Below are 22623 nucleotides of genomic sequence, written 5' to 3' on the forward strand. Positions count from 1 at the left end.
TAAATGAAGCTTTAGGTTGTTTATTTGCGCTCATTCTTGTTTTTTTGAGATAGGTCTGTAGTGATATGAACTTTCCTCTTATGACAGCTTTTGCCATGTCCCAAAAGTTTTGATATGTTCTGCTATTATTATCATTCATTTTTATCTATCTTTTGATCTTTCTTTTTATTTCTTGTCTCACCTAGTCATTCCTCAGTTTTTTAATCCCCATGTATTTGTGGTTCCTCTCACTTTTCTTTACAGTTGATCTCCAATTTCAAAGCATTATGATCAGAGAATATGGTTGATATGATGTCAACCCTTTTATATTTGTTGAGGCTATCTCTGTGTCCCCGTATGTGGTTGATCTTTGAGAATAGTCCATGTGCAGTAGAGAAGAATGTATAAGCACACGTTTTGGGATGAAAAGCTCTGTAAATGTCAATCATGTACGTTTTCTAGTGTGTGATTTAAGGATGTTATCTCCTTATTGATTTTCTGCTTGATTAAACTGTCCATATCCAACAATGAGGCATTTAGGTCCCCTACTACGATAGTGTTTTGGTCTGTTTCTCTCTTTAGTTCTGTTAGTAATTGCTTTATATATTTCAGGGCTCCCAGATTGGGAGCATAGATATTAATAAGTTTTATGTCTTCTTGATATATGGTTATCTTTATCAGTATTAATTGTCCATGAGCATCTCTCTTTATTTATTTTTATCTTGAAGTGTATTTCATCAGATGTAAGTACAGGTACACCCTCTTATCTCTGGATGCCATTTCCTTGGAAAATCATTTTCCATCCTTTCATTTTGAGTCCTTTTTCGTCTTTGCAGTTGATATGTGTTTTTGGAAGGCGGCCTATGGTTAGGTTCTGTTTTTTTTTTTTTTTTTTTTATTTAATCCATAACTCTTTGCCTTTTTTATTTGTGAGTTCATTCCATTTACATTTAGCATGATTATTGAAATATGAGTTTTTCCTAGAGGCAATTTATTTTTTTGTTTTCTGCTAACTTAATGTTTCAATTTTTTCTTTGTTCATGTGTTTCTATTATTTTAATTTTAGGATTTTGTGGAGTTTCCCTCTAGTTTATTTTCTTTTATGTTATGTATCTGAGTTCTGAATTTTTGGTATTTGGTTACCATTAAGATTATATATATATTTCCATTTTCTTTCCATGTGCCTCACCTTTATTCCCCTTTGAGAATTTGTATATTTACTAGCTTTCCATTTTTTTGTATTGTTGTTGTTATGTCAGATTCTCTGTATATACGCTGTATGTTTATTTCTAATGTTTAACCTCAGAATACCATGTTCTTAGTAAGGGTTGCACTTTCCTGCTTCTGTCTGTCTGCTAGTCATCTTGCTCATAGTTATGTAATTTTTAATCATTTTGTTTCACTTGGGCTGATCCCTTTTGATATTTCCTGTGATGGAGGCTTTGTGGTGGAGAATTCCCTCAGCTTTTGTATGTCTGGAAAGGCCTTTATTTCTCCTTCATATCTAAAGGAGAGCTTTGCTGGATATATTATGCTTGGCTGGAAATTCCTCACACTTAATTGTTTTAATATATGATTCTATTTCTTTTTTGCTTGTAAGGTTTGTCCTGAGGAGTCAGAAGATAGTCTAATGGGTTTTCCTTTATAGGTTACTATCATCTTTTCCCTGGCTGCTTTGAGAATTCTTTCTTTGTCATTAATTTTTGATAATTTTAATGTGATATGTCTTGGAGAAGGCTATTTTGGGTTGAGATAATTGTGTGTTCTATTTGCTTCTTGAATCTGAAGAGCTAGCGCATTCCTTAGATTTGGAAAATTCTTGTTATCTGTTTGTTTGGATATGCTCTCTTTTTCCTCCTTCTTCTCATTGCCTTCTGGTACATCGATTATTCTTACATTGCTTTTCTGATTGTGTCAGATAGTTCTTGCATAGTTTTTTCAGTTATTTTTCATTCTCAGTTATCTTTTTTTCTAAGTCATTTCCAGATTATTGTCATTGATATCACTGATTATTTCTTCCATGTAGTCAGCTCTATTTCGGTGGCTTGCTATTTCGTTCTTCATGTATCTTAATGTGTTCTTCAACTCCAGAAGTTCTATTTGATTCTTTTGTTACAATTTCAATCTCCTTGCTAGAAAAACTTATTTTGTTGGTCTATTTTGTTCATAAGTTCTTAGAATTGTTAATCAGATTTATCTTGCATCTCATTATTTATTTTATTTTTTTCAGAAGTGCAGTCCTGAATTCTCTGTCATTTAAATTGCATCTTTCTATGTCTTTAAGTTTATTTTCTGGAGTCTTTTCTCTTTCTTTTTGAGCTCCCTTCTTACTTTGGTTGCTCATTGATGCCTAGACATTAATGGGAGTGTATTTAGCTTTTTTTCTGAGAGAAGATTTATTATATAGAAGTGTCTCCTTAGCCAGTTGATAAGTAGGGATTTTTCTTTTGCTTTCCAGTAGGTGGCGTCCAAACCTCTTGGAGCTCTGCTTTGAGTATAAAAATGCTTCTTTTCTCTGTCTAATCTACTGTATATTCGATCCACAATCAGATTTCCTCTGTCCCAGCATCTGTCTGTGGTACCGGGCATGGTTTATGTTCAGTACTGGTTGTGAAAATTCCCCTGGGTCTCTGCAGTGCTAAGTCTGGGAGAATATGGGGTGGAGAGAAGTTGTGCTCTAGATTGGTAGCAGGGCTGGCACTGCCAGGCTTGGTATCTCAGCCCCTTGCTTCACAACCCTGGCTGATTAGACACAGTTGCTGCCCCTCTGTGCTTAGTTACCACTCTGCTTTCTGTTCTGATCCTTGTGCTTCACTGTATGGATTATGCTGATTTCTCTGGTAGGGTTGTTCAGGGAACCAGCTGCAACTTCTCCTCTCCCCCTTCTTCTTCTGGGAGCTTTGGCTGTTTTTGGCAGTTACTTTGTTTTTTTTTAACCTGCCCCACCTTCTGCCACTCTTAAGGTTCCAACCTTTTGAAGCTCTGTTCCGCAGATCCCTTAGAGATGCTTGTGTGTAATTTGGATGTTGTTTGTTGAGTTTTAGATGTTCAGCATATTATTATTTCAAGGAGAGAGATCTAAGGAGATTACTCACTCTGCCATGCTTCTGACTTCACTCCCACTACCTTATCTTCTAAATCGCTGATTCGATCCTCTTTTACATCTTATTTACTATTGATTCTTCCTAAAGTATTCTTCATTTAGAATATTGTATTCTTCATTTCTGACTCGTTCTTTTTTATGTTTTCTGTCTCCACTTTTATCTTTTCTATCTCTTTGTTAAAGTTCTGAGTTCCTCTACTCTTCTCTTAAGTTTACTGAGTATCATTATAACCAGTGTTTTGAACACTACATCTGTTAGATTACTTGTCTCCATTTTGTTTAGTTCTTTTTCTGGAACTGGGGTCTGTTCTTTAATTTGGGATATTTTTCTTTTTCTCCCCATTTTGGCTGCCTCTTTGTGTTTGTTTCTATGCATTAGTTAGAGCAGCTAGGTCTCCAAGTCTTAGTAGAGTGACCTTATATAGTAGGTGTCCTGTTGGAACCAGTAATGCACTCTCCCTGGTCCCCTGAACTGGGTGTTCCAGATGTATCCCTTGTATGACTTGTGTATGCCTTCTTATTGTAGTCGAGCCTTGGTTGTTGTTTGCAGATCAATGGAAGGGATTGACCCTTGTGTTGATTGATTATGAGGACTGGCTGGTGACTACAGTGGAGGAACTGTTGTGCAGGGGCTGACTTTACAGAGCAGCATTTTCTTTAGCAAAATTCTGGTGTCTACCCTGTCTTCCCTTTCATTGTGCTATCCTTGGATGTGACCTGGGTGGTGCTTTATTTGAGACCAAAGCCAGCCATTAGGCATGTCGGTATCTCTTGTGAGGGCACTTGCCACAGGCAGAATTCAGCTGCAGCCTGTATCCTGCTGAGGGCCAGCTGGCATGAACCACCGAGCAATCTACAGATGGCCAACACCGACACTGGGCTTGGATGTTTCTCAAGAAGCCAAGCTGCAAATGAGGCTGGCTGCTGCTAGTGCCGGGCTTGGGGCTGGCTGTTCAGCAAGAGGTACTGGGCACGCTGAGGCCAGATGCCTCTTGTTAGGGTTTTGATAACTATTCAGAGATTTTAGGAAAGTCCACAGTATGAGCCAAGAAAAGCCATTTGTATGGAAAAGCTACTGGATGAGGCTTGAGTGGGCTTGCAAATTGGGTGTGGCAGGATATCAAGGAATCAACAGAGCAGAGTGAACAGCGTTATCCAGGTTAATGGAGACTCAGATATGGTGGCTACCTGCGCCTGCACACAGAGTGTGGAGAGGGCTCAACAAACAGCAGTGGCTTCTGCCAGCACTTCTGTCTGGGAGAAAGTCGCCCTTCCAGCCTTTGCCCCAAAGCCAGATAGTTCATTTCTTTCATATATATCCCTGGCATCCCCTGAGCCACTGCTTCAGCACTGGAGCTCTGAGTTCCTCAATGGGTATGTCTGTGCTCAGGCCCTTTAACAAGAGTGCCTGAGACTCCTGCATTCCACCGTCTGACTCAGCCATAGTCTCCGCTGATTTTCATATCCAGATTTCATAAGAGTTTCTTTTTCCAGCACTGGAACCCTAGGCTGGGGTATCTGATGTAAAGCTGGGACCCCTTGCTCCTCTGGGGGAACCTCTGCAGCCAAAATATCCCTCTCAATTCTCAACCATCATATGCGACAGTGGGATCAGCCTCTTCTGTGTCTCCACACCTCTTACTAGTGTCAATGTTGCTTCTTCTGTATATTCTTCATCATAGGATTATTTTTTTCAACTAGACCTCAGGCAATTTTCAATGATGGTTTTTCTGTAGTTTAGCTGTGATTTTGATGTGGTCATGAGAGGAGGCAAGCACAACATTTACCTATTCCGACATCTTAACTAGAACTCTGAATGTCTTTTTACTGAAGTCAGCAGGGACAAGGGTGGATATGGGAGAACTGGTTTTAAAATGATATCCTAAATACTAGTAAAATGTATCAGCCTATTTACCTCAAGATCATCTACCTAAAAGGAAGAAACTATTTTGAAAATCATCCTATGTTCTCTATAGCATTAACAATAAATTCTCAAGATTTCTTCAAATTATAGATCCTGACTGACATTACTATTAAATAAGCCATGGCCTTTAGAATTTGAGATGCTGCATAATACCCATCTATCGTCTTTTGCTCACACAAGCTGTGCAAATGAATTGCTGAGTGAACAGGAAGATACAGTATCAGTTATTCTTGGGCTGATAATACAATACTTTGCCTTAGTCATTCTACCATGAAATATTGTATTGCAACCACAATAACATTTAAAAATGAAAATGCTTAGAGTCTGCTAATGCAGGCATGCATTAAATACTTACAATACCAACTCATTATGAACAAAGAATTTACAATGCAGTTAGAAGGTAGATGTGAAGAGAAATCATGTTCTATTTAAGTCTCTAACAGCTGAAATATAAAATATTCCAAAAAATGTTCAAAAAGATAAAAAAATATGCTTTTATTAGTCACATATTTTTCATCATAATTTTAATATTAAGAAATATTTTAAACCAAAATGAACTTATTTCAGTTTTTGGAATATGTAGTACCCAGCTTTTTGAAGACTGGTTTTTTATTTATTAGAAAAAAATCAGAAGAAAATTAAAACATGTTTCCTTTTATTAACTGACTGCATTACACAGGTCGTGAACTTTAACACTAATTGATAAGGGAAACATAGCCATGATTGTTTGAAGGGTGATTTTTCAAACTTATTCTATTGCAAATATCCATAGAATTAAAATGGTTAAATTTTACTTTATTTAGGCCTTGAGAAATTGAAATCTTTCATTTTCCCTTCCCCCACTTCCACCTTTTTGCAATAAAGATAAAATAATTCCAGTCAGCTGTTAACTAGTCCTTTATTGTCATAACTTTTAAAATGGAAAAGCTAGTTACTTTTAAAGTTGTACATAAACAAAGAAATAAAGTAGGATGGCATCTTCTTTTTAATCAGGTAACTTATATGTCTGTCAGTTATGTTTAGTTTCTTATCACTTTCATGATTAGAGCTGGCTAATTATTTTGAAACATGGAGAAGAATTTTTCCTTCTCCACAAATGACACGAACAGCAGCCTTCTCTAGTTTTTTTCATCATCATTCTCATGAAAAAAAGTATCAGAGAAGATAACCACTAAATTTTAATGGTATATTTTCCGTATTTTACATGCTTCTCCTATCTAGGGCTTTCTACCTTGAAAGATGCGGGGGGGAGGGGCTCAATCTCCCCCTAACACATTGGTCTGTTTACCCTTTGAAACTGGAATACCAAACATATTGTAAATCCTCAGTCTCAAACATTTTAATCTAAGCGTTCTCTCCTCAGACTTTAAATTTGTTCCAAAGAACAGTTACAAAGCCTTTTTACTATTTTCTTCACTGTGCCTTCTGTTTTTGATTTAGACAGACTATGAAAGGGCTAGGGTGGAGAACTGAGGAGTGGGAGTAATACAGGAGGGGAAAAAATAGCACTGAATAATCTTCGACACACAACAAATGAACAAAAGGCGAGAAAGAGGACATCTTAATCTACCCCATGTTTTTCAAAGACTAGTAGATTTGAGGGGATCTTCAGTTTGGGGTAGCTGTCAGCTTTCAATACTGAGAATCCTTCATCTTTTTTATTGACATCCACGTTTTTAGAGGCTAGTGCGATATAAGAACAATGTGTCTGTCTTTTAATAAAGTTGAAATGTTTAAGATTTGTTAAGAAGACACTGCTATATATGTTTACTTTGGCCATCTTTTTCTTTCTAAAATCATTTGCTAATCTATTAATTTGGAAAAATCAACCTCGTTACAATCATTGATCTTTGTGGTGATAATTTTCTGAAAGAAAAGAAAAAATTCTACAGGGTAGTCTTTTGGTAGATGATCAGAAGCTATCACTTAGAAAGCTCTTTTCTATTTTATTCAAAGCCTTACAAGATGTACATACTTATAGACGCCTGCTAGGAGAAGTGGCACATTGAGACAATTTTTAGGATAATTCAAGAAATAAAAATACAATAACCTAAATTTTCACAGTGATAATGTGTGAACATTTGACAAAAAAGTATTTGACAAAAATTAATTTTGGGGAAGGCATGAATTATCTGGACAAGGGCTTGATAAATTACATAGTATAACTCTTCCCCTGCATCTCAAACATTGGCCCATATTGTATATATAAGCTTATCTAAATTATTCCAGTAGTTTTGAGAATCACTTAATTAATGGAACTAAGAATAAAAACTTTTTTGTTCTAACATTTTAATAATTAAAAAAACAGCATGGATAGAACTTTGTAGTTAGATAAAGCTTGGTTCAAAGATTTGCTTTATTATTTATTCACTAAGTCATCTTGCCCAAGCTAATCAATATCTTATTCTCTCACTTTCCTCAATTGTAAATTGGCATAATAGTCCTTGTACTTTCATGGAGTTGTTTTGAAGATTTAATGAAATAATATATGTAATGTTCCTAAATGGTGTTTGAAATACAGTAGTGGGTGTTCAATAATATTTATTTTTTTCCTCTTATATTGGCTCTGTCCAATGCTGAGCTAAAAAGTAGCAGACAGTCCAAGCTCATGGAAAATGTACATTCAAAAAGAATGTAGCTTAAAATTAAAAGGGCTCTTTGCTATTTAGAAATTTGTAGTGACTTCAATGATGATTTTCTTTGAAGAGTGTTTCATAGGAAAATTTTGCTTTTTAAGCTCCCTTTTACATTTTTTGAAAATATATGATGTACATCCTATGAAGTGGTACTTATAGAAAAATAAAAGCTGTTTACAAGTACTATTACAATACCAGCTAACAAAATAGTAATCTATTTCACTAAACTTTGCTAAATGACAAAGTAATACAGAGCTATTAAAGCTTCAAAAAAGAAAACCAATTCATTTTAAGTCATGATATCACCTAAAACTAAAGCATTATATAAAAGCTAAACAATGCCAAATGGATTTGGCCAAGATCAAAAGCCAAACCTATTTCTTTTCTTTCATCTTCAGTGTTGCATTTCCTAGGAGTATGACCTTAGTCAAACATCTATTAAAGTTAGCTTTTGATCTCAATCCCTTTTTGGGGTAAAAAAAATGTCAATCTTTAAATTTTTCTTCTAGAAACAATCACTCTATTGTGTTTTAATGTTCTAGTAGTGTGCGAGTAAATAGGATTCTCTGATATATGTAATAGAAGACTGGTTAAATGGGACAATCATTTTTGTGTCAGAGACTAAAATCAAAAAGAAGCATTCTTCAGAAGCTATTAACTGGAAAAAAAAATCCCCCTAGGTCAGTGGAAACATGTTAACTGGTCAGTCTGCTGCCTTTTTAGGTCCTTTGATGAAAATGCCTTGTAATTTGATAACAGATAGCTGCTCATTTGTAATGTAGTTTTCTCCTCATAGCTATTCCATGATTATTGAGAGGCAAACACTTATTTCTCCATAGATACTTTTTTTTTTTTAAAAAAAAAAGTAGTTTAAACTTTGTTAAAAAATATCTTAAAACCACTAGGAAGGATGTTTTTCATTCTTCCTTTCATCTATTAGTAAACTATAGGGAAATTTTTATGATATGTTAAAGACACAAGAGGCATGACAACAGATGATGACTAGTTGAATTAAAAAGAAAAAAAAGTAGTATTTGATGTCAGTGTATATATGTGTATGTGAGTACTGTTTACCCTATGTATGACTACATTCTAAGTATTGAATATCTTTATATCACATTGTGTAAATCTATTTTATAGAATAGTAAATTTATTAGACACACATTTGTCACGTGCTGTCAACCTGAAAGATAATATTTTAGATTCTGCTATGAGAACCAACTAAGTCATAGTCAGTGCTCTGCAGAAGCCTTCATAGCCTTCATTTTAGGTGGGAAAGTGAGGCCTATTTATAGACATAATCATAATAAAAGACAGAAAGTTATAAGTTATAAATGTGTTCTTATAACTATATCTATGTAAATTACTATAGGAAAGTTCAACGAAGAGAATTATTTTCAGTCATAGGAATTAAAGAAAGCTTCGTAGAGTTCGATGGCATTTAAGTTGTGCTTTAAAGTCTGATTAAGCTGCAGTTAACAAGACAGGGATAAAAGCATTCCAGGCAAGAGACAATCTGCAAAGGTGTGAAGATGAGATAGTACTGAGTGTGTATGGGTAACAGAGTATTCAGTCAGGGTAGTGAATATATGATAAAAAAATTAGGAGCTCTGCCTGTAAAGATAGGGGGAGTAGATTGTGGGAGGTTGTAAATAGCAGATTAAGAGTTCTGGCCTTTATTTTATAGGCAGTGGTGAACCACTAAATATTTTTGTGCAAGTGAGCAATGTGAAAATACTACTGTTTATGAAAATATCACTGATAAGAGAGTATGGGATAGACTGAAAGGGGACAGAATTAGAGGCAAGGAGATCACTTAAGAAGTCTGTAAAGCAGTCTAGCTGAGAAGGAATGCAGACCTATTAAAAAATGATTGAAATTCTTAGTTCATTTTACAGAGTCAAGATATCCCTTTTAGATTCATAATGTATTAGTTCGAAGTGATACTATTTAAAATCTGCTTTAGAAAATTACTCTTGTGTTTGAAATTACTGGTAGCAAGAATTCAAGTTAAAAGATAAAATGTGCTTTATCTATACAATCTGATTATTTCATATAGAATTTTCTAAAGTTCTTATGCTCCCAATTCAATTACCACTAGCCAGAACAAATATTTGTTTTAAAAATATGTCAATATTACCTGAGATAAATGGCAAATGTTAAAAAAAAAACAAACACATAACTAAACTAAGATCCCACATTCTTTAAAAAAATAATAACTAGTTAAGAGGAAGTTGAATTTGATAGAGTTGAAGAGGTTTCATTACTAGGATCACCAAGAGGAGGGATGGTGGTATGGATCATCTTGAAATTATATCTTTAGCTTGGAAAAGCCCATAATTTATGTAAATTTGGTTGTACAAATTACTATAGTCTTTATGTAAACAGCCTACCAACAATATCAAAGACCTAGATTTTGGTTGTACAAATTACTATAGTCTTTATGGAAACAGCCTACCAACAATATCAAAGACCTAGAAAGGTTACAAAGGAAAAGGAATAAATCAATTGAAATGAAAGGAAATAACCACAACACAGTTTGGTGATTATGTTTCTGCTCTCATTTTATTGGCTCTGGACACACTATCTTATTCACAGAAACAATAGCCATGGGAATTCACAAAGCCACAAAAGATGGAGTCCCTTGTCTCATCATTAAGATGGTGTAGCATTCTTAACATTGTGCTGGGCCATTCTATCTTGATCTGTCTCCAAGTTGTGTATATTTGTTTATCTCTAGCAATAGCAGTTTTGAGGTCAGACTTATTATTATCAAATTGTTTAGAATTCTGAGTGGAAAAAAAGCTTAAGAAAGATAAATTTCTTTGTCTTCTCTTTCATTTGATTCATTGGAGTTAGTGTACCCCTGTAGCAACCTCAAGCCATTGTTGCAAGTAGAAAAAAATGATTTGTATCTTTTTATGAATTTATTGTTAATAAGACTGTGACAGAATTCAGGAAACCAGAAAGAATGTGCCATCTTATAAATCATCCATTAGACTCCAGCTCCATGTTGAATCCTTTTGATTGTGTGTGCATGTTTGCATGTATGTGTGTATCTCTCCCTATTAATGATTTGGCCTAATTATTTAATTTAGAATTATTTTCTATTACCCATGCACTAACTCATATATATCAGATAATGAGACTTTTGAGCAGGCTGGATAAGAGTCAGAATACTCCTTTGCACTAATCTATTCTACTGGGCCATAATAAAATACTGGATGCCTGTAGTTCAAACATGTCATCTTAATGTCTTAAATGAGAGTAAATTTTTCACAGCAATTTTAGGAGAAAATCATGCCCATTAGATATTTTTTTTTAGTGTTGGATGACAATATCTCATAATTCTGTAAACCCTGCTCATTCTGGGAGTTATATTACTCTCAGGAGAAAGGCTATTTAACTAAAACTGTATTTGATGTAGAATTTTTGGCCATGCTACTCTGACAGTGAAGTTTATCTGGTCCTAGAAATTTAAAGAGTGCAGTTTTTTAAAGGAAATAACAATACCAAAAAACTTTTTATTATATTTGATTATTAAAAATGCAATAGACTGGTGAATATAAAAAAAAATGATAAAAGTGTTGAGTTAAAACACCGCATTTTCTGGAGCAAAGTAATGTAAGCTTTAAAAAATAATATTGCCAGATACCTTGCATCCTTTGAATATCCAAGAATAAAAGCCAAGTTTTCATGGTATCTAATTACTCTCCTTTGTAACTCAAATGTTCATGTTATTGGTTATTTAAGGTAGCTTTAAGTAATCATACATTCTGATAGCTAATAGAGACATAGTTATTAATATTTATATCTCAAAGCATATAACAACATATACATGTAATTAAATATTATTATTGGCATAATTAAGACTTTCTCCCTTATCTCTTTTTCTCTGGAGGTTTAAAACTAATCTCTTAAAAGTTTGGATTTAAAAGAATTATCATTCACATTTCCTTAAATATACAAATGGATGCCTCTGAGATGTGACCATGTTTATTCACACATTTACATCAATATACCTATGGCTAACGTCATGTGCTCCTTAAATTGAGAATAAGACAAATTCTGTTGCAAATTTTCACATAATTACATTCAATAAAACAAATTGCTTTGCTTTCTAAAACAGATGCTTGATGTATACTGCTTCAGTAAGCATAAGCTGATGATAAAGAATGGCACCATCAGACAGTGAAAGAGTAAATCAAAGGCAGAACTATTGGCATTTTCAGTGTTTGAGTGAATCGTCTCTGTCTTTGCCCACTTCTCACATTTGTTGCTATATCTCGGTAGGAAGTTCAGGCAGAATGTGATAGGAAAGAGAATGCAAAATGAAATTACTACTAAAGAATAATGCACAATTACTAGTGTTGGGGAGGTAGACTCTTTTCTTCCTCCTGGTGGTTTCCTTTCACAGCATCCATTTGATTTTTCTGTAGTCATTCACTGGGCACTACCATGTACCCACTATGGTGTCAAGCACCAAAGAATGCAAAAGTTAAGAATAATACATAGTTTCTTCCAGTAAGGAGCTCACATTCTAGGTAGGGGAGATATGATTAACATAAAATTAATAAATGACAAGGCAATAAGTGTTTATCTTGGAAGTAATGTATTCCACGTAGATACATCGAAAGTTAATATTGGGTTGAACCTAATTTTTTAAAGACAATATTTTTAGAGCAGTTTTAAGTTTACAATAAAATGGAAAGAAAGGTACAGAGATTTCCAATATGCCCCTTCCCTTACATGTGCATGGCCTCCTACATTATCAATATCACTCAACAGAATGATACCTTTGTTACCAAGGATAAACCTACGTTGACACATCATTATCACTCAAAGTTCATAGTTTGCCTTAGGGTTCATACTTGGTATTGTACATTCTATGAGGTTGAGCATTATGTACAAAGACATATATTCATCATTATAATATTGCAGAGTATTTGCACTGCCCTAAAAATACTGTGCTCTGCCTATTTGGCTCCCTGCCAACTCATCCCTGGCAACCATTGACCTTTTTATTGTTTCCATAGTTTTGCCTTTTTCAAGATGTCATATAGTTGGAATCATACAGAATGTAGCATTTTTAAGGTTGGCTTCTTTCACTTAGTAATATTCATTTAAGTTACCTTCACATCTTTTCATGACTTGTTAGTTCATTTCTTTTTAGTGTTGTATAATATTCCATTGTCTGGATGTATCATACTTAATTTATTTATTCACATTCTCAAGAATATCTTGGTTGCTTCCTTGAAACTCATTTTAAATACAAGAAAAAAATGATTCTGGTGGGAGGAAGTCTCAGATAGGTATATAACCAGCTATAAATAAATCCAGTTTTATTTAGCTCTTCTGATTCCTTATGCAGTATTCTTTACATGATAATTTGGGCCAGGCAAACATTGTCCTTGCAATTTCCTCAGGTCCTTCCTGATGTTATATATTACACCTTGATTATCACAAATATGCAGATTTTCTTAAAATGCAAATTTTTGACTAATCAACATTTCTAGATGTTTTGTTGGATTTTTTAATCTTCCTTTATGTAGTAGATAAATATTAAGAATGCAAAATGTCACAATGTTAAATAAAAAACAACAGTAACTCATTGTAGTAGCCCTCTGGGACAATGAAGCATGGCAGTATTTGAGAACTACTATCCAGAAGAGTAGGGGATTACACAGTTGAATCTCTGGCACTTACATGGAATATCCAAGGGAAGACCAGCTACTTAAAAGCCATGAGTGTTAGTGATCTTCAGGAAGCCAATTACCTTCCAGGAAATTGGTTCATTATTGATGATCAATATTCTCTTAGTGGCAGTTGGATACCTTTTGACAAATACAAAATACATTTTTTTGTTTTTATTATTTTTATGTTTTTCTTTCAATTACAGCTGACATTCAATATTTTATATTAGTTTCAAGTATACAGCATAGTGGTTTGACAGAAAATACAATTAAATTTCCATTATCTGATAACACAGAAGTTAGCATTAAAGCTTAATTTTAGACCAAAATATATATATATTTTAATTTGAGGCCAACTTCCCGTTTATTCTGTTTCTAAAGGAAAATAAATAGAAAGTTTTCTTTCAGAATTTACCCTCTAAACAAAATTTATTTTATTTTGTCTAATTTCCTAATGTATTGCTGATTTTCCACAAAGGCAGAAATGGCTTTCCAAAAAGCAGAAGGAATACAAGACTTGTAGCTACAGTGAGCAGAACAAACAATGTGGAGTAAATGAAATTTCACAGAAATCATCAATTACTCTTTTATATTAATATCTTCAGTGAGAAGGCTTAAAGTATATCTTCTGAAACATCTGATTTTCTGAATTGCATATTTCAAAAATACATTTAGTAAATTGAATTTCCTTTCCAGTTTGGAAGCTATCTTAAGACAAACTTGATTTTTGATATATATTTGAACTTGGCTAGATTTTTCTATCTTTCTCTCCTATTAATACTGTTTAATGCTTACTTACTCTATCTCCATTATTTTTATTAATTGGTGATACCTGCTGCAGAGAAATACCAAATAATCCATATGTAGGCTTCACATTGATCTATTACTGTTATTATTGATTTGCAAATCAAAAGTAAATTCAGTTAATAGATCAGTATTTTTTACAGCTTCTAAGAAAGTGGCTCTTTTCTGTGGTTATCTGTTTCTATAAAGTTATAGTTCAGATGCTATATTCAGATGGTTAATATATTTGAACTGAAACTTAAATGCTTTGAGCAACTATGGAAGAAAAAAAAAGCCACTAATTTGGCAGTATACCAGAAGCTAATAATCTTTTCCTTCTTTTATATTCTTGTTATCAGTTTTCAATTATAGGGAATTTCTGACCTAACCAAATATATTTTCTTTTGTTGTGAGTAAAAATACATAGAACATAATATGCCATTTTAATCATTTTTAGTATACAGTTCAATGGCATTTAGTACATTCCAATTGTTGTGCAACCATCACCCAAAATATGGGATGATTCACAAATTTACATTTTATCCTAATGCAGGTGCCATGGTATTTTTCTCTGTATTATTCTAATTTTAGCATTTGTGTTGTTGAAGTTAACATATGAATATGTTTCTTAAAGTTTCCAGAATATCTTTGATAATTAAAAAAATGTAAAATCAGTTCAATAGTAGACTTGTATTCAAACTAATTTTGGTAGGCAAACTGCTACCTTTATCCCTGGCTTATTGAAATTGCTAGATATCTAAGAGGTAACATTTTCTGGACTATCAGATAGATATTCTATATGGTGGGCTGGTTTCTTTGAAGTAATCATATACTTGAGTATGGAATGGCTGTGGAAGGGAACTGCTGCTACTTTCTCATATTCCTGTAATCCTGGGCTAACTAGGCATTGGAGCAGTTACTCTTGTCCTAATGTCAGAAATTTGAGATGTTTTGTCACCCATAATCTATATCTAATGCACTCTCTATCCTAGACTTACAATAATATTTACTGGATTTCTCACTGCTTGTTTAAAAATCATATATCAATGGGAAATCAGGGCTACAAGACCTCAGAAATCATCTTTTTTCCCCCTGGCATTATTGAAATGTAGTAGATAATTAGTTGCTCATATTTACATTGTGTAATTCAACGAGTTTTTTAAAAATTATAGTTGGCATACAATAATATATTAGTTTCAATTGTACAGTATAGTGATTACAGAACTATATAACTTACAAAGTGATTACTCCACTAAATCTAGTATCCCTCTTCCCCCTTACATATTTATTATAACATTATTAACTATTTTCCTTATGCTTAACTTAATATCTCCATTTCTATTTTTATAACTATCCATTTGTATTTAAACCCTTTGCCCTTTTTCACTGCCCCCAAACCCCCTCCCATCTAGTAGCCTTCAAAATACTCTCTGTATCTATGAGTTTATTTCCATTTTTGTTGTTATTTTGTTCTTTAGCTTCCACATGTACGTGAAATCATGCAATATTTGTCTTTCTTTATCTGACTTATTTAATTGAGCGCAATACCCTCTAGGTCCATCAAGGCAATATCTTTTTCCATCCCATTCTTTTTAGTATGTGTGTGTCCTTTCATCCGGAGTGAGTCTCTTGTAAGCAGTATATGTAAGGGTCTTGTTTCTCTTTCCATTCATCCACTCAATCTTTTGATTGGAGCACTTCATTCTTTTCCATTTGAGGTAATTGTTGATAGCAATGTAGTTCTTACCATTTTTTATTCATGTTTTTGATACATGATTTTTTTCTTTTTAAAGAAGTTCCTCCAACATTTCTTGTAATACTGGGTTGGTGATGATAAATTTCTTTAGCTTCTTTTTGTCTGGGAAGCTCTTTATTTGTCCTTTAACTCTAAATGATAGCTTTGCTGGATAAAGTATCCTTGGTTGTAGATCCTGGGTTTTCATTATGTTAAATATTTTGTCCCAAGCCCTTCTGTCCTGCATAGTTTCTTTTGAGAAATCAGCTGACAGTTTTATGAGTGCCCCCTCTTAGGTAACTAACTGCTTTTCTCCTGCTGCTTTTAAGATTCTCTCTTTATATTTAAACTTTGGCATTTTAATTACGATGTGTCTTGGTGTGGGCCTCTTTGGGTTCATCTTTCTTAGGACTCTCTGAGCTTCCTGGGGTTGTATGTCTATTTCCTCCACCAGGTGAGGGAAGTTTTCCATCATTATTTCTTTAAATAGCTCTTCAACTTCTTGTTTTCCTTCAAGTACCCCTAGGACCCAGATATTTTTATGACTTCTTTATTCTTGCTGTTTTGATTGGGTGTCCTTGGCTTCCCCATCCTCTATATCAGTGGTTCAATCCTCTTCTTTATCTACTCTGTTTATTTCCTCTAATCTAATTTTCATCTCAGATAATGTATCTTCATTTCTGACTGGTTCTCTTTCATAATTTTTATTTCCATTTTTTTTATGTTTTTAATCTCTTTGATACAGTTCTCACTGAGTTCATCTACTCTTCCCCTAAGTTCAATGAGCATCTTTATAACAAGTGTTTTAAACTCTGCATCTGTGAGATGGCTTGACTCCATTATTCCTTGATCTCTGTTCTGTTCTCTCATATGGTTTCTGCTTCTTTGTCTTCCCATTTTGATTGCCTTTCTGATTCTGTTTCTATGTACTAAGCAAAGCTCCTATGTCTATCCATCTTATTAGTGGGACTTTGTGTAGTAGGTGTCCAGTGACACAGTCCTGAGAAGGGTTCAGCTGCAGGCCAAGTTTAGTCCCAGCCTTTGCCCCTCTAGGGCCACCTGGTAAGATTCAGGAAGCAATTCACAGATGCTGTGCTTATAGTTGCCTTAAGAAATCACACCAGAAATTGAGATCAGCTGTCACCAGTGTGAGTCTTGGCACTGCTTGGCAAGGAACATAGGTCTTTCAGAGGACACAGTTGGATGTGGCTCGGGTGGGGCTGTGAGTTGGATGAGGCAGAGTTCCAGGGAATCCTGTGCATGGATCAACCTCTTTTACCTAGTTTGATGATGTCTCAGCTATGGCAGTGCTGCTTCTACACAATGGGTGTAGGGGAGGGCTCAACAGAAGAACAATGGATACTGCCCATATTCCTGCCCAGGGGAGAGCCTTGCCTCTGGCCCTCACTCTGACAACTCAGTGTCCCCTTGTAAATCTCTGGTGCCCCCTGTGCTGCCTTACCCAGTGTTGGTGCTCAGAGTAAGCAAGTCCATCACTGTGAAAGTCTGATCGCGGACAGGGTCCCTTTGAGAGGCGTCTGCAGCTGCCAGATGCTGCTGCCGTAGCCTCTGTCCCACTCAGCCACTTTGTATTGGAAGCCTTATGTCTTCGCCCCCTTTTACATTCTACCATTGTAGGTTGATTAATATTTCTCTCCCTAGTTGTAGTGTTTTCGTTCATCTGGATTCCAGGCAACTTTACTTGCTGTTTGCTCCATGTTTCTGTCACAACATTGATGTGGTCGCGAGAGAGATGAACAAAGCCTCTATCATCTATGCTATTTTATTTTTTTGTCTCCTTAGAAATTATCTTGATACATCTAGTAACGCTCTATAAAATGCTCAAAATGGTACCTAGGGAGGTATATAACCTATTAGAATGCTTACATACTATTAAAAGAGTTCATATAACTCGGATTTTCATAAATAAGAAATGGTCTATTGAGAGGTACCAGCAAGATTATTAATGTTTCTCTCAGGGATTATGTTTAAAAATCTGGGACATTTTCAATTTAAAATGATATCAACCAAAACAAATATAACCGATTCTTACTCTATGAAAGAGTCATTAACTTTATGTAAATTTTGAGAATTCTTGATATCTATGGAATGTGTGTATAGCTTAACTTCAATACAGAAAAAAAAAATAATGTCTATGTTAGTTGAAATTAAGCTTACATCCCAGTTAAAAAATTATTTTTGAATAACATTTCTCAAAATGTGTTCCATGGAATATTAGTATCTTTAGAGCCATTAATAGGAATTCCATGAAAACAATTCCCATTATCTAATATGTTTAAAATGTAGTGTACTCTATGCTTCTTTTGAAGTATTATAACAAATATTAGCATATTATAAGCTTTGAAAAAATCTGCAGTACAGAAATCTGGAGCCTAAATACCTGGGTTTAAAGTCCAACTTCAATGTTAATTAGCTATGTGACTTAGACACTTTATTTAGTTTTTGTGACTCAGTTTCTCTATCTGTAAAATGGAAATAGTAGTAGTACTTCTCTCTTAAAGTGTTTGTGAATATTAAGTAGAATTTATAGCAGCATGTGACATGATAAATGCTATATAAGGTTTGTTATATCAACCCTGAATTGCATAAATTGGTTGTGGAACTCCTTTATTCTCCCCTTTTTAAATAAAGTCTCTTTAACATTTTGTGGAACAAGTGTTCAAATGGAATACAATTTGGAAAACGTTTCTATAAGACAAGTTCAATATGGTGCTTCTCTCTTGCTTTTAATCTTTCAAAGTAGGTATAATAGGCGCATATGAAGAGGTTATTATTAAAATTTCAAACCTTTAAATGCCTATTATTCATTTTCAGAAGAGTCTACAGGAAATAAACAGTTGCTTGGCAACCTGGAATTTTGTTAGATGCTTCAGGCTGTAGGACAGCAGTTTGCTCAAAGCAGTTTCCAGCCTTCTCCTAGGTTCTTGGTTTGGTTACACTCTCTACTATGCTGTGCTGCTTGATCTGCCAGCCTGTTACTAATTGCCATTTTCCTGTCTCTGGCCCCATTCTAAATGGCAAATTCACTGACTTATTGTACATCCTCTAATCTGTTGTTTTTGTAGGACAAATTGAATTTTCGCAAAGATTGAGTGTATCCTCTCTTTATGTCTATCTGTAATCTAACAAAGTATGCAAAATATCCATGCCAAAATAGTAGACTTTAAGTGCCAATTTTATTTGATGATTTTGCCAATGCTGTGCCAAATTCAGGGACTGTCTACTGTTTTGAGAGCTTCCCATAGCTGTATTTTTTCAATCTTTCCCTCTCAGCCATAGAGCCAAGCTGAGTAATTTAAAATGTTGTATCTAACCCTGAATGGTGATTTCTAAGAATCCCTGTAATATTTGCTCTTCATTTGGGTGGCCTGTAACTACTTGCTTGTGGCATCTCTGCTCTTTCATTCTTCATTCTTATATCCTTATGGCTTTCCCCTTTGTTGTATTCTGAATCTTTTAGATTTCTAGTGTTTTTTTTTCCTGAATAACAGAGTTCAGAGCATAAGCATCTCCTAAAAAAGAACATGAATAATACCCCTGTTTGAAAAGATTTACATCTTTCCAGTTGATTTATAGAGAATTTAAAAACTGTTTCCACTAAATTCAATGTGGTATATCACATTAACATTTCATACCACCAGATGTTTCATTATTCATTATAATACATCATAACTTTGAATGCAAATAACAAACAAGCCAACATACTACTTGACTGTTAAAGTGAAATAACATGGCAGATATAAACTGCTTTTCATTTTTGGAAGAATATCATTAATGTAAACTTTTGACTGTTAATTTAATTAAATGCTACTTTTTAAAAAATAAAACCATATTGAGGTGAACTGACTCATCATTTCATTTAATTAATTGTAAACCTCAGGATTTGATTACTCATAGTTCATCTTCAGTTAATTTACTTTTTCATAGTTTTGACAGAAGAACTTTCGAATTAATATAAAAGGATGAACACAGTATAAACTATTAGGAAACTATACAATCACCTTGATTTTTGTTTAGATAACTGTTGTGAACCCAAATTCACTATATATTTTTTTCTTTTGTAAATTTTACTCCAAACCATGTTTTTTTTCTCCTTGCACTTCTAGTTTGAGGACTATAGGTCACATAAAGTTTGCAAGTCTCAGGCTTGTTTACTAGTGACAAAGGAATGCAAGAAAAATTTTGCTTTAGAGCATTTATGGATAATGCAAACCCACAGTGGGATCAGAAAACTATATGGTATAAGGTAAATATAGTCACAATTACTGCTTCATAAAGAACTATAAAGATCATTTATTCCAACTCCTTTATTTCATATACGAATAAACTGAAACCCTAAGAATTTATTTGACACAATTCCTCCCTTGTTCTGATCAGTGATCTATTATGCAATGCATCTCTGCAGACCAATTTTAGAGAGTTTTAAATAAATTAAAATTAAGAATAAGAAGGTAGAAATTATTGGACAAAGTTCTCAAGGTAAAACTCAGGAGAAATAAGTTCTCATACTAGCCTTACCATTGACTGGCTACATTATAGTAAGCCTCTCAGTTTTTCTATCTGGGCCTCAGTTTTTCACTTATAAAATGGAATAGGTGGTTTAGATATTCATTAAGTTTCTTGTAACTCTTAAGAAGTTTTCTCACAACTCTAAGTCTGAATGAAGTTAGAGCTTGTATACCTCCAATAATAATAAATTACACGCATGTACATTTGCACATGTACACACTCATAAAATCATGTTGGGTATTTTCATATTGTTATGTTGAATTTTATGTTAGGAAGTGAGTGCATATTCCATAAAGGATGCACATTATGACTTGGTCAATAACTAGTGACAAGATATTGGGTCAATCATGAAATTAGGTGAAAAAGAATGGAAGATGCTGAGGTTACGAAAGTAAATACTCAAATATCAGAAAGTGCAAAAAGTGAATGATTTACCAGTAACACTGAGTCTCTGACTTTCCAAATCTATTTCGGTCAGTTAAAAATATCTAATTCAAACATAATGTAAAAGTTACCAATTTCAGATTCAATGATCGAAAAAGATAACTTTTATGTTTCTAGATGTTTATGTAGATATTTACCTATATTGCAATACTTTCACTTTAATGGTATTTGTTAATTCTCATTAATCTTACCATTTTCTACTCATCTGACACAGCTGAAAATCTCATTCCCAAGTAAAACTTTATTCAGCATCTCCTAAATCAGCATGCTCATTTTGTGTGCTCTTCAAGGACTACATTTTGAGAAATTGGTGCCAGGAGAAGATTCGCTGTTTTAAATCCATCAGTATTACACTGAGCAGCATTCTAAGATTAAAAAGTGGGAGGGGAGAGATAGATATGGGTAAAAAGCATCAAATATTTGATGAAGGAAGGAAATCTAACTTTGAGACCTGAACACACAATGCAATATATATATGTATTATATATATATGTATACATATATCATACTGTTGAATTGAACACTTGAAACTTATTTGATTTTATTAATCAGTGTCACTCCAATAATTTTTAATAAAAAATAATTTAAAAAACCATTGAATAAAAGGATAAATTACTAATGAAAGATCAAATAAATCATAACATTTTTTCCACTGCTTTATATTTGCTTGCTTGTGGTTTTACTTGAAGACATAGATATTCAGGTGCTGTACTGAAGACTGAATAAATAAGATTTAAGGTTTCATAAGTTTAAAGTCACTGCAATATGCACCATGAGGCAATACAAAGTATGAGTTAGAGACTAAGCCTCGAAACTTTGAATCAAACGTAAGTAGATATAGAAAGACAACTAAAATTATGTGATACGGGGATCAAAACCTTTTAGAGATTTTCATTAACTAATGTTTGAACTACTTCAGTGCTTTAACACATTCGGGTCCTATCAGAAAAACTGAGTCTTGCTCTATATCTTACCTTAAATGACTGACCTATGACAGGTCACTGTGAGAATCTTTCTTCATTTTCAGAATGAAGAGATTAAGCTAGGTAGCTCCTAAATTTCTTTGTAGTGCTATTATACTGTGATTATTTATTATCTTAAAATTACTTTTCTGAATTTTATCACTAATTTTCTTCAACAATATCATACAAATAGCATTTGCTCGAAAGAATAAATAGATATTGGAACTCATCCTCTTTTATATAAATTAAAAAAAAAATATGAGGGGAAGATTATTTTGGAAACATGGTGGAGTGAGAGATGTCCCCAGATCTCTCCCCTTGAACAACAATAAGCTGAACATCTAATACTCAACAAAAAACACCTAAACTGCCCACCAGCACATCTGAGTGTGGGATCTGTGCATAAGAGCTACCACAGGTCAGAACCCTAGGAGTTGGGCAGTAGACTGAGAGAAACAAAGAAGCTGTCTCTTACAGCCAGAGATCCCTGTAGGAGTAGAGGGGAGGGGAGAAGGTGCAGCGAGTTCCCTGAAAAATTTTGCCTGGGAGAGCTGTGAGCTCCACATGGCTGGCGGCAGTACCCAGACATCAGGGAAGAAAACAGAGAAGCGAGGACAGCAGAGAAACAACAGTTGATTATTACTAGTTGCAGTTGCAAAAAAATGAGGCTAGGCAACAGCTCCCATCCCCAACCCTGAGGACCCCTCCTCCCATATTCTCTGAGAACAAAACACCGTAGAGATCCAGGGGAATCTGAGCAAACACTACTGAAATTGTCACTAACACTGACAAGGACTGAGATTGAGGGTAGCGAGCTTGATGAAACATCTACAA

General features: G+C 34.2%; 1 protein-coding gene and 1 non-coding gene across 3 annotated transcripts in view; one reads left to right on the forward strand and one right to left on the reverse strand.

Moving 5' to 3' along the window:
* Nucleotides 1-22623, forward strand: part of DACH2 (dachshund family transcription factor 2) — a 688009-nt gene that overhangs the window by 402550 nt on the left and 262836 nt on the right. The window lies entirely within an intron of this gene.
* On the reverse strand, nucleotides 14627-14733 carry LOC112471784. The gene has a single exon (XR_003043399.1). It is a non-coding gene; the product is annotated as a U6 spliceosomal RNA (small nuclear RNA).

Source organism: Pteropus alecto, unplaced genomic scaffold (assembly GCF_000325575.1).
Source record: "Pteropus alecto unplaced genomic scaffold, ASM32557v1 scaffold231, whole genome shotgun sequence".
NCBI classification, from domain to species: domain Eukaryota; kingdom Metazoa; phylum Chordata; class Mammalia; order Chiroptera; family Pteropodidae; genus Pteropus; species Pteropus alecto.